This window comes from Mus caroli, unplaced genomic scaffold (assembly GCF_978045245.1).
Source record: "Mus caroli unplaced genomic scaffold, Mus_caroli_1 scaffold_10, whole genome shotgun sequence".
Lineage (NCBI taxonomy): Eukaryota > Metazoa > Chordata > Mammalia > Rodentia > Muridae > Mus > Mus caroli.
Window position 1 is genome coordinate 113593400 of NW_028227265.1, and position 11234 is coordinate 113604633.

Below are 11234 nucleotides of genomic sequence, written 5' to 3' on the forward strand. Positions count from 1 at the left end.
TAGTGGCACCCAAGTGTCTGAGTGTTTGGGTTCATCTTAGGAGTGATCTCAGGAGTGCTATGCCCCACTTGTGCATTATGGAGCTGTTCAAGGGTCATCTTTGGCATGGTCTGGTGTCCATCTCTGACTTGCTCCTCACCTGGACTCACCCAAGTGGCCCCATGAAAGAGTCAAATGTCTTAAGCTCACTCTTGCAAAGGGCCTGTGTTTCCAGGAGGGATTCTTCTACTCTCCAGGTTGCTCCCTCTCCTAGGAGCCCAAGAAGGCCTTCACTTGGTGGGTAATGGGATGGTGATCATCTCAGACTAGCTCTTGGTCCAAGGCCCTGACCATGGAAAGGTAGTCATCTCAGGCTTGCTTTTTTTAGGGAATGCCAGTCTACTAATTATTCAGATGTTCCCCGGTCAGACATGAGCCTGTCTCTTCTCTGCCACCTACTTGAGACACAACAGCCACACTTAGAATGCCTCTAGGGGAAGTCTTTTTTTTTTTTTTTTAATTTAAAAAGCATCATCACAAACCATCACTGGCCCAAGATGTGCTGACAGGAGTGTTATGGAAAAGAAATCAAGAAATAAGAAAAGTCACAATAACCATAATGACCAATTCTTTGAAGGACTCAAAATCAGATATGGGCAGGCAGAAGAATCAAGGAACATGTATGCATATGTGCATAAACACACACACACCAATAAATGTAATTTTTTTAAAAAAATTTATTAGATATTTATTTCATTTACATTTCCAACGCTATCCCAAATGTCCCCACACCCTCACCCACCCACTACCACATCTTGGCCCTGGTGTTCCCCTGTACTGAGGCATATAAAGTTTGCATGACCAATGGGCCTCTCTTTCCAATGATGGCCGACTAGGCCATCTTCTGATTCATATGCAGCTAGAGACATGAGCTCCAGGGGGGTACTGCTTAGTTCATATTGTTATTCCACCTATAGGGTTGCAGATCCCTTTAGCTCCTTGGGTACTTTCTCTAGCTCCTCCATTGGGGTCCCTGTGATCCATCCAATAGCTGACTGTGAGCAACCACTTCAGTGTTTGCTAGGCCCCGGCATAGTCTCTCAAGAGACAGCTATATTTGGGTCCTTTCAGCAAAATTTCGCTAGTGTATGCAATGGTGTCAGCATTTGAAGGCTGATTATGGGACAGATCCCTGGATATGGCAGTCTCTAGATGGTCCATCCTTTTGTCTCAGCTCCAAACTTTGTCTCTGTAACTCCTTCCATGGGTGTTTTGTTCCCAATTCTTAGAAGGGGCAAAGTATCCACACTTTGTTCTTCTTTCTTCTTGAGTTTCATGTGTTTTACAAATTGTATCTTATATCTTGGGTATTTCTGGGCTAATATCTACTTATCAGTGAGTACATATCATGAGAGTTCTTTTGTGATTGGGTTACCTCGAGCAAACACAGAAGTGGATGCTCACATTCAGCTATTGGATGGATCACAGAGCCCCCAATGGAGGAGCTAGAGAAAGTATCCAAGGAGCTGGGGGGATCTGCAACCCTATAGGTGGAACAACAATATGAACTAACCAGTACCCTGGAGCTCTTGACTCTAGTTGCATATGTATCAAAAGATGGCCTAGTCGGCCATCACTGGAAAGAGAGGCCCATTGGACATGCAAACTTTATATGCCCCAGTACAGGGGAATGCCAGGGCCAAAAAGTGGGAGTGGGTGGGTAGGGGAGTTTGGGGGAGGGTATGGGGGGACTTTTGGGATAGCATTGGAAATTTAAATGAGGAAAATACGTAATAAAAATATTTTAAAAAAGAATTGGGAACATAACACCCATGGAAGGAGTTACAGAGACAAAGTTTGGAGCTGTGACTAAAGGATGGACCATCTAGAGACTGCCATACCCGGGGATCCATCCCATAATCAGCCTCCAAACGCTGACACCATTGCATACACTAGCAATAAATGTAATTTTAAAAATTACTTTAATTCTTTCATTGCTACTTGAAACATAATTACACCTGATAAAATCCATCTCTACAACATACTCTGTTTACAAGTCCAGTTTCTAATTATCAACATGTCTATCAAGCAACTTTGCCTCTGGAAACATAACATGCTGTGTGCAGTAGGCATGCATGTGACCATGGACATGAACACCATGCAGTTGGTCACCAATGAGTTGCAGCAGGAATATCGTGGGTACACCCTGATTAAACATGTCAGGGGCAGCACACATTGGAAGCTCACATGTTGAGTGTTTCTTTATGGGAGTGAACATCTTCTACAACATCAGTGTATGAAGACGTCATTCTCTGAGAAAGACTAAGGAACCACATGGAGAGAATAAAAGCTCCCATGAGTCTCCATATGCCGAGAGGAAACCTACCATGTCTCCAGTGAGGGCAGACTACCAGAAGTAATTGAAATCAAAATAACCCACCCCTAAGAGTTAAATGCACAAGTGTAAAGGAACATATGAATATGGTTTCCTGTCTAATGCATTTGTGTTCTCTGTTTGTTTTTTTTTTTTTAATAGCTGTGCGAAATACTACTCACTAAGTGAGGGTTGTGGTTATTTGATTAATTAAGATGTGAAAACTATGATAGCACAAGCAAGGGAGGGAAAGGTGGAGCTGTCTACGAAAAAAGTATAATATTTAACTTAAGCTACAATTAATTTGATAGAGACTGTTAGAAACAAATGTGATGACTACAAATCCAACAGAAACTATTACAGATCTTACTCAAGAAAGAATATAGTCGAGTCGGCACAGGTGAGAGTGTGCACACAGAAGCAGACAGCTTCTGGGACAGGCAGGAGCCACAGAGCTTCTGAGGCAGTGCCCTTTTCGGGCTCTAGACATCCGACCACCTTCCCGGACAGAGGACAGGTGTCCACCCGGCCCGAAAGGTTTTTGCCTCAGGAACGGCAGGAGCCATCTTGGTTCCGGGACTCCATCGAAAAGTAGTCTGCACAGGTAAGAGTGTGCACACAGAAGCAGACAGCTTCTGGGACAGATGGGAGCCAAAGAGCTTCTGAGGCAGCACCCTTTTCGGACTCCGGACATCCGACCACCTTCCAGTCAACTGCAGCACCTGGGTTCCTCGGCAGGAAGTCTCCGGACACCCGCAAGGACCCTCACAGGATCCCCCATGGGATCCTAAGACCTCTGGAGAGTGGAACACAGCGGCTGCTCCAATCCAATCACACGGGACCTGAGACTGCATTAACTAGGGAAGCAGATAACCCAACCTGATTAGGGGCACAAGTCCCTTCTGGTCCACTCCAGCACCGGGGTTCCTTGTGTGCTGAGTTTCTGGACACCCCCAAGTTCCTCACAGGACCCTCCATGGGATCTTAAGAACTCTGGTGAGTGGAAAACAACTTCTGCCAGGAGGCTGGTTCAAACACCAGATATCTGGGTACCTTCCCTGCAAGAGGAGAGCTTGCCTGCACAGAGTACTCTGACCACTGAAACTAAGGAGAGAGCTAGTCTCCCATGTCTGCTGATAGAGGCTAACATAATCACCTGAGGAACAAGCTCTAACCAGAGACAACTATAACAACTAGCTCCAGAGATTACCAGATGGCAAAAGGCAAACATAAGAATCCTACTAACAGAAATCAAGACAATTCACCATCATCAGAAAGCAGCACTCCCACACCACCTAGTCCGGGGCACCCCAACACAACTGAAAATCTAGACCCAGATTTAAAAGCATATCTCATGACGATGGTAGAGGACATCAAGAAGGACTTTAATAAATCACTTAAAGAAATACAGGAGAACACTGCTAAAGAGTTACAAGTCCTTAAAGAAAAAAAGGAAAACACAACCAAACAGTTAGAAGTCCTTAAAGAAAAACAGGAAAACACATCCAAACAGGTGATAGAAATGAACAAAACCATACTAGACCTAAATAGGGAAGCAGAAACAATAAAGAAAACCCAAAGTGAGGCAACGCTGGAGTAGAAACCCTAAGAAAGAAATCTGGAACGATAGATGCGAGCATCAGCAACAGAATACAAGAGATGGAAGAGAGAATTTCAGGTGCAGAAGATTCCATAGAGAACATTGGCATAAAATCAAAGAAAATACAAAACGAAAAAGGATCCTAATTCAAAACATCCAGGAAATACAGGACACAATGAGAAGACCAGACCTACGGATAATAGGAGTTGATGAGAATGAAGATTTTTCAACTTAAAGGGCCAGCAAATATCTTCAACAAAATTATAGAAGAAAACTTCCCAAACCTAAAGAAAGAGATGCCCATGAACATACAAGAAGGCTACAGAACTCCAAATAGACTGGACCAGAAAAGAAATTACTCCCGACACATAATAATCAGAAAAACAAATGCACTAAATAAAGATAGAATATTAAAAGTAGTAGGGGAGAAAGGTCAAGTAACATATAAAGACAGGCCTATCAGAATTACACCAAACTTTTCACCAGAGACTATGAAAGCCAGAAGAGCCTAGACAGATGTTCTACAGACACTAAGAGAATACAAATGCCAGCCCAGGCTACAATACCCGGCCAAACTCTCAATTACCATAGATGGAGAAACCAAAGTGTTCCAGGACAAAACCAAATTCACACATTATCTTTCCACGAATCCAGCCCTTCAAAGGATAATAATAGAAAAAAACCAATACAAGGACGGAAATTATGCCGTAGAAAAAGCAAGAAAGTAATCTCTCAACAAACCAAAAAGAAGACAGCCACAAGAAGAGAATGCCAACTCTAACAACAAATATAAAAGGAAGCAACAATTACTTTTCCTTAATATCTCTTAATATCAATGGACTCAATCCCCCAATAAAAAGACATAGACTAACAGACTGGCTACACAAACAGGATCCAACATTCTGCTGCTTACAGGAAACCCATCTCAGGGAAAAAGACAGACATTATCTCAGAGTGAAAGGCTGGAAAACAATTTTCCAAGCAAATGGTCTAAAGAAACAAGCTGGAGTAGCCATTCTAATATCGAATAAAATCGAATTCCAACCCAAAGTTATCAAAAAAGACAAGGAGGGACACTTCATACTCATCAAAGGTAAAGTCCTCCAAGAGGAACTCTCAATTCTGAATATCTATGCTCCAAATGCAAGGGCAGCCACATTTATTAAAGACACTTTAGTAAAGCTCAAAGCACTCATTGCACCTCACACAATAATAGTGGGAGACTTCAACACACCACTTTCATCAATGGACAGATCGTGGAAACAGAAACTAAACAGGGACACAGTTAAACTAACAGAAGTTATGAAACAAATGGACTTAACAGATATCTACAGAACATTTTATCCTAAAACAAAAGGATATACCTTCTTCTCAGCACCTCACAGGACCTTCTCCAAAACTGACCATATAATTGGTCAAAAAACAGGCCTCAACAGATACAAAAATATTGAAATTGTCCCATGCATCCGATCAGACCACCATGAACTAAGGCTGATCTTCAATAGCAACATAAATAATGGAAAGCCAACATTCACGTGGAAACTGAACAACACTCTTCTCAATGATACCTTGGTCAAGACAGGAATAAAGAAAGAAATTAAAGACTTTTTAGAGTTTAATGAAAATGAAGCCACAACATACCCAAACCTATGAGACACAATGAAAGCATTTCTAAGAGGGAAACTCATAGCTCTGAGTGCCACCAAAAAGAAACTGGAGAGAGCACATACTAGCAGCTTGACAACACACCTAAAAGCCCTAGAAAAAAGGGAAGAAAATTCACCCAAGAGGAGTAGATGGCAGGAAATAATCAAACTCAGGGGTGAAATCAACCAAGTGGAAACAAGAAGAACTATTCAAAGAATTAACCAAACGAGGAGTTGGTTCTTCAAGAAAATCAACAAGATAGATAAACCCTTAGCTAGACTCACTAGAGGGCACAGGGACAACATCCTAATTAACAAAACCAGAAATGAAAAGGGAGACATAACAACAGATCCTGAAGAAATCCAAAACACCATCAGATCCTTCTACAAAAGGCTATACTCAACAACACTGGAAAACCTAGGCGAAATGGACAAATTTCTAGACAGATACCAGGTACCAAAGTTAAGTCAGGATCAAGTTAAGGATCTAAACAGTTCCATATCCCCTAAAGAAATAGAAGCAGTCATTAATAGTCTCCCAGCCAAAAACAGCACAGGAACAGATGGGTTTAGTGCAGAGTTCTATCAGACCTTCAAAGAAGATCTAATTCCAGTTCTGCACAAGCTATTCCACAAAATAGAAGTAGAGGGAACTCAACCCAACTCATTCTATGAAGCCACAATTACTCTGATACCTAAACCACAGAAAGATCCAACAAAGATAGAGAACTTCAGACCAATTTCCTTTATGAATATAGATGCAAAAATTCTCACTAACCAAATCCAAGAACACATTAAAGCAATCATCTATCCTGACCAAGTAGGTTTTATTCCAGGGATGCAGGGATGGTTTAATATACGGAAATCCATCAACTTAATCCAGTATATAAACATTCTCAAAAACAAAAACACATGATCATCTCGTTACATGCAGAAAAAGCATTCGACAAGATCCAACACCCATTCATGATAAAAGTCCTGGAAAGGACAGGAATTCAAGGCCCATACCTAAACATGATAAAAGCAATCTACAGCAAACCAGTAGCCAACATCAAAGTAAATGGAGAGAGGCTTGAAGCAATCCAACTAAAATCAGGGACTAGACAAGGCTGCCCACTTTCTCCCTACCTATTCAACATAGTACTTGAAGTCCTAGCCAGAGCAATTCGACTACAAAAGGAGATCAAAGGGATACAAATTGGAAAAGATGAAGTCAAAATAATCACTTTTTGCAGATGATATGATAGTATATATAAGTGACGATAAAAATTCCACCAGAGAACTCCCAAGCCTGATAAACAGCTTCGGTGAAGTAGCTGGATATAAAATTAACTCAAACAAATCAATGGCCTTTCTCTACACAAAGAATAAACAGGCTGAGAAAGAAATTAGGGAAACAACACCCTTCTCAATAGTCACAAATAATATAAAATATCTTGGCGTGACTCTAACTAAGGAAGTGAAAGATCTTTATAATATAAACTTCAAGTCTCTGAAGAAAGAAATTATAGAAGATCTCAGAAGATGGAAAGATCTCCCATGCTCATGGATTGGCAGGATCAACATTGTAAAAATGGCTATCTTGCCAAAAGCAATCTACAGATTCAATGCAATCCCCATCAAAATTCCAAATCAATTCTTCAACGGATTAGAAAAAGCAATCAGCAGATTCATCTGGAATAACAAAAAACCTAGGATAGCAAAAACTCTTCTCAAGGATAAAAGAACCTCTGGTGGATCACCATACCTGACCTAAAGCTGTACTACAGAGCAATTGTGATAAAAACTGCATGGTACTGGTATAGTGACAGACAAGTAGACGAATGGAATAGAATTGAAGACATAGAAATGAAGCCATACAGGCTATGGTCACTTGATCTTCCACAAGGGAGCTAAAACCATCCAGTGGAACAAAGACAGCATTTTCAACAAATGGTGCTGGCAAAACTGGTTGTTATCATGTAGAAGAATGCGAATCGATCCATTCCTATCTCCTTGTACTAAGGTCAAATTTAAGTGGATCAGAGAACTTCACATAAAACCAGAGACACTGAAACTTATAGAGGAGAAAGTGGGGAAAAGCCTGGAAGATATGGGCACAGGGGAAAAACTCCTGAATAGAACAGCAATGGCTTCTGCTGTAAGATTGAGAATTGACAAATGGGACCTCATGAAACTGCAAAGCTTCTGTAAGACAAAAGACACCATCAATAAGACAAAAAGGCCATCAACAGACTGGGAAAGGATATTTACATATCTTAAATCAGATAGGGGACTAATATCCAATATATATAAAGAACTCAAGAGGGTGGACGCCAGAAAATCAAATAACCCCATTAAAAAATGGGGCTCAGAGCTAAACAAAGAATTCTCACCTGAGGAATACCGAATGGCTGAGAAACACCTGAAAAAAATGTTCAACATCCTTAATCATCAGAGAAATGCAAATCAAAACAACCCTGAGATTCCACCTCACACCAGTCAGAATGGCTAAGATCAAAAATTCGGGTAACAGCAGATTCTGGCGAGGATTTGGAGAAAGAGGAACACTGCTCCATTGTTGGTGGGATTGCAAGCTTGTACAACCACTCTGGAAATCAGTATGGTGGTTCCTAAGAATATTGGACATAGTACTACCGGAGGATCCCACAATACTTCTCCTGGGCATATATCCAGAAGATGTCCCAACCGATAAGAAGGACACATTATGTTCATAGCAGCCTTATTTATAATAGCCAGAAGCTGGAAAGAACCCAGATGCCCCTCAACAGAGGAATGGATACAAAAAATGTGGTACATTTACATAATGGAGTACTACTCAGCTATTAAAAAGAATGAATTTATGAAATCCCTAGGCAAATGGATGGACCTGGAGGGCATTATCCTGAGTGAGGTAACCCAATCACAAAGGAACTCACACAATATGTACTCACTGATAAGTGGATATTAGCCCAAAACTTAGTTTACCCAAGATAGATAATACAATCTGCTAAGCACATGAAAGTCAAGAAGAATGAAGACCAAAGTGGGGTCACTGTACCCCTTCTTAGAATTAGGAACAAAACAATCATGGAAGGAGTTACAGAAACAATGATTGGAGCTGTGATGAAAGGATGGACCATCTAGAGACTGCCATACCCAGGGATCCATCCCATAATCAGCTTCCAAACGCTGACACCATTGCATACACTAGCAAGATTTTGCTGAAAGGACCCTGATATAGCTGTCTCTTGTGAGACTATGCCGGGGCCTAGCAAACACAGAAGTGGATGCTCACAGTCAGCTAGTGAATGGATCACAGGGCTCCCAATGGAGGAGCTGGAGAAAGTACCCAAGGAGCTAAAGGGACCTGCAACCCTATAGGTGGTACAACATTATGAACTAACCAGTACCCTGTAGCTCTTGACTCTAGCTGCATATGTATCAAAAGATGGCCTAGTTGGCCATCACTGGAAAGAGAGGCCCATTGGACACACAAACTTTATCTGCCCCAGTACAGGGGAATGCCAGGGCCCCCCCCCCAAAAAAATGGGAATGGATGGGTAGGGAAATGGGGGAGAGGGGGGAGGGTATGGGGGACTTTTGGGATAGCATTGGAAATGTAATTGAGGAAAATACGTAATAAAATATATTATAAAAAAAATGAAATCCAAAAAAAAAAAAAAAGAAAAAGAAATTCCTAGGCAAATGTTTGGACCTGGAGGTCATCATCCTGAGTGAGGTAACACAATCACAAAAGAACTCAAATGATATATTCTCACTGATAAGTGGATATTAGCCCAGAAACTTAGTATACCCGAGATATAAGAGACAATTTGTAAAACACATGAAACTGAAGAAGAACGAAGACCAAAGTGTGGATACTTTGCCCCTTCTTAAAATTGGAAACAATCACCCATGGAAGGAGTTACAGAGACAAAGTGTGGAGCTGAGACAAAAGGATGTACCATCTAGAGACTGCCATATCCAGGGATCCATCCCATATGTAGCCTCCAAACGATGACACCATTGCATACACTAGCAAGCGTTTGCTGAAGGACCCTGATATAGCTGTCTCTTGTGAGACTAGGCCGAGGCCTAGCAAACACAGAAGTGGATGCTCACAGTCAGCTAGTGGATGGATCACAGGGCCCTCAATGGAGGAGCTAGAGAAAGTATCCAAGGAGCTAAAGAGATCTGCAACCCTGTAGGTGCAACAACATGATGAACTAACCAGTACCCTGGAGCTCTTGACTCTAGCTGCATGTGTATCAAAAGATGGCCTAGTCGGCCATCACTGGAAAGAGAGTCCCATTGGACACGCAAACTTTATATGCCCCAGTACAGGGAAACGCCAGGGCCAAAAAATTGGAATATGTGGGTAGGGAAGTGGGGGGGAGGGTATGGGGGACTTTTGGGATAGCATTGGAAATGTAATTGAGGAAAATATATAATAAAAAAAAATTTTTAAAAAGCATCATAAAAAAGAAAGAATATAGTCTAGAAAGGACAAGAAAATTGAAACAGCACATTAAATATTTATTTTAAACAAAGGAATATAACAGCGGAGAATATAATAGATTAAAACAGGTTTAAGTGATATAGGCTACAAAGCTGGAAAAAAAAAAACCCACAGGTGTCAATCTTGCTTTATCATAAATGACATACTATAAATAAATTAAACAAAAAACAGAAATTGTAAAACTGATTCATGAATATATAACCTATCTGGATGTTTGCAAAAGAAGCACAATTTACATTTAAAGACAGATGTTGTTGAGAAAGTAAAAAGTTTCAGCAAAATCTTGCTAGTGTATGCAATGGTGTCAGCGTTTGGAAGCTGATTATGGGATGGATCCCCAGGTATGGCAGTTTCTAGATGGTTTATCTTTTCGTCTCAGCTCCAAACTTTGTCTCTGTTACTCCTTCCATGGGTGTTTTGCTCCCAATTCTAAGAAGGGGCAAAGTGTCCACACTTTGGTCTTCGTTCTTAATGAGTTTCATGTGTTTTGCAAATTATATCTTATATCTTGGGTATTCTAAGTCTCTGGGCTAATATCCACTTATCAGTGAGTACATATCATGAGAGTTCTTTTGTGATTGGGTTACCTCACTCAGGAGGATGCCCTCCAGGTCCATCCATTTGCCTAGGAATTTCATAATTTCATTCTTTTTAATAGCTGAGTAGTACTCCATTGTGTAAATGTACCACATTTTATGTATCCATTCCTCTGTTTAAGGGTATCTGGGTTCTTTCCAGCTTCTGGATATTATAAATAAGGCTGCTATGAACATACTGGAGCATGTGTTCTTCTCTTTTTTTAGGGGGGTATTTATTTCATTTACATTTCCAATGCTATCCCAAAAGTCCCCCACATGCTCCCCCACCCACTCCCCTACTACCCACTCTCACTTCTTGGCCCTGGAGTTCCCCTGTACTGAGGCATATAAAGTTTGCATGACCAATGGGCCTCTCTTTCCACTGATGGCCAACCTGTCCATCTTCTGATTCATATGCAGCTAGAGACATAAGCTCCGGGGGAGCGAGAAAGATATTGGTTCGTTCATATTGTTGTTCCACTTATAGGATTGCAGATCCCTTCAGCTCCTTGAGTACTTTCCCTAGCTCCTCCATGGGGGCCCTGTGATCCATCCA

The 11234-nt window shown here is 41.2% G+C and overlaps 1 pseudogene; it reads right to left on the reverse strand.

Annotated features, from left to right (window-relative positions):
* Window positions 1-369: 369 nt before the first annotated feature.
* Window positions 370-480, reverse strand: LOC147002510 (small nucleolar RNA SNORA17; annotated as a pseudogene).
* Between the last annotated feature and the right edge of the window lie 10754 nt (window positions 481-11234).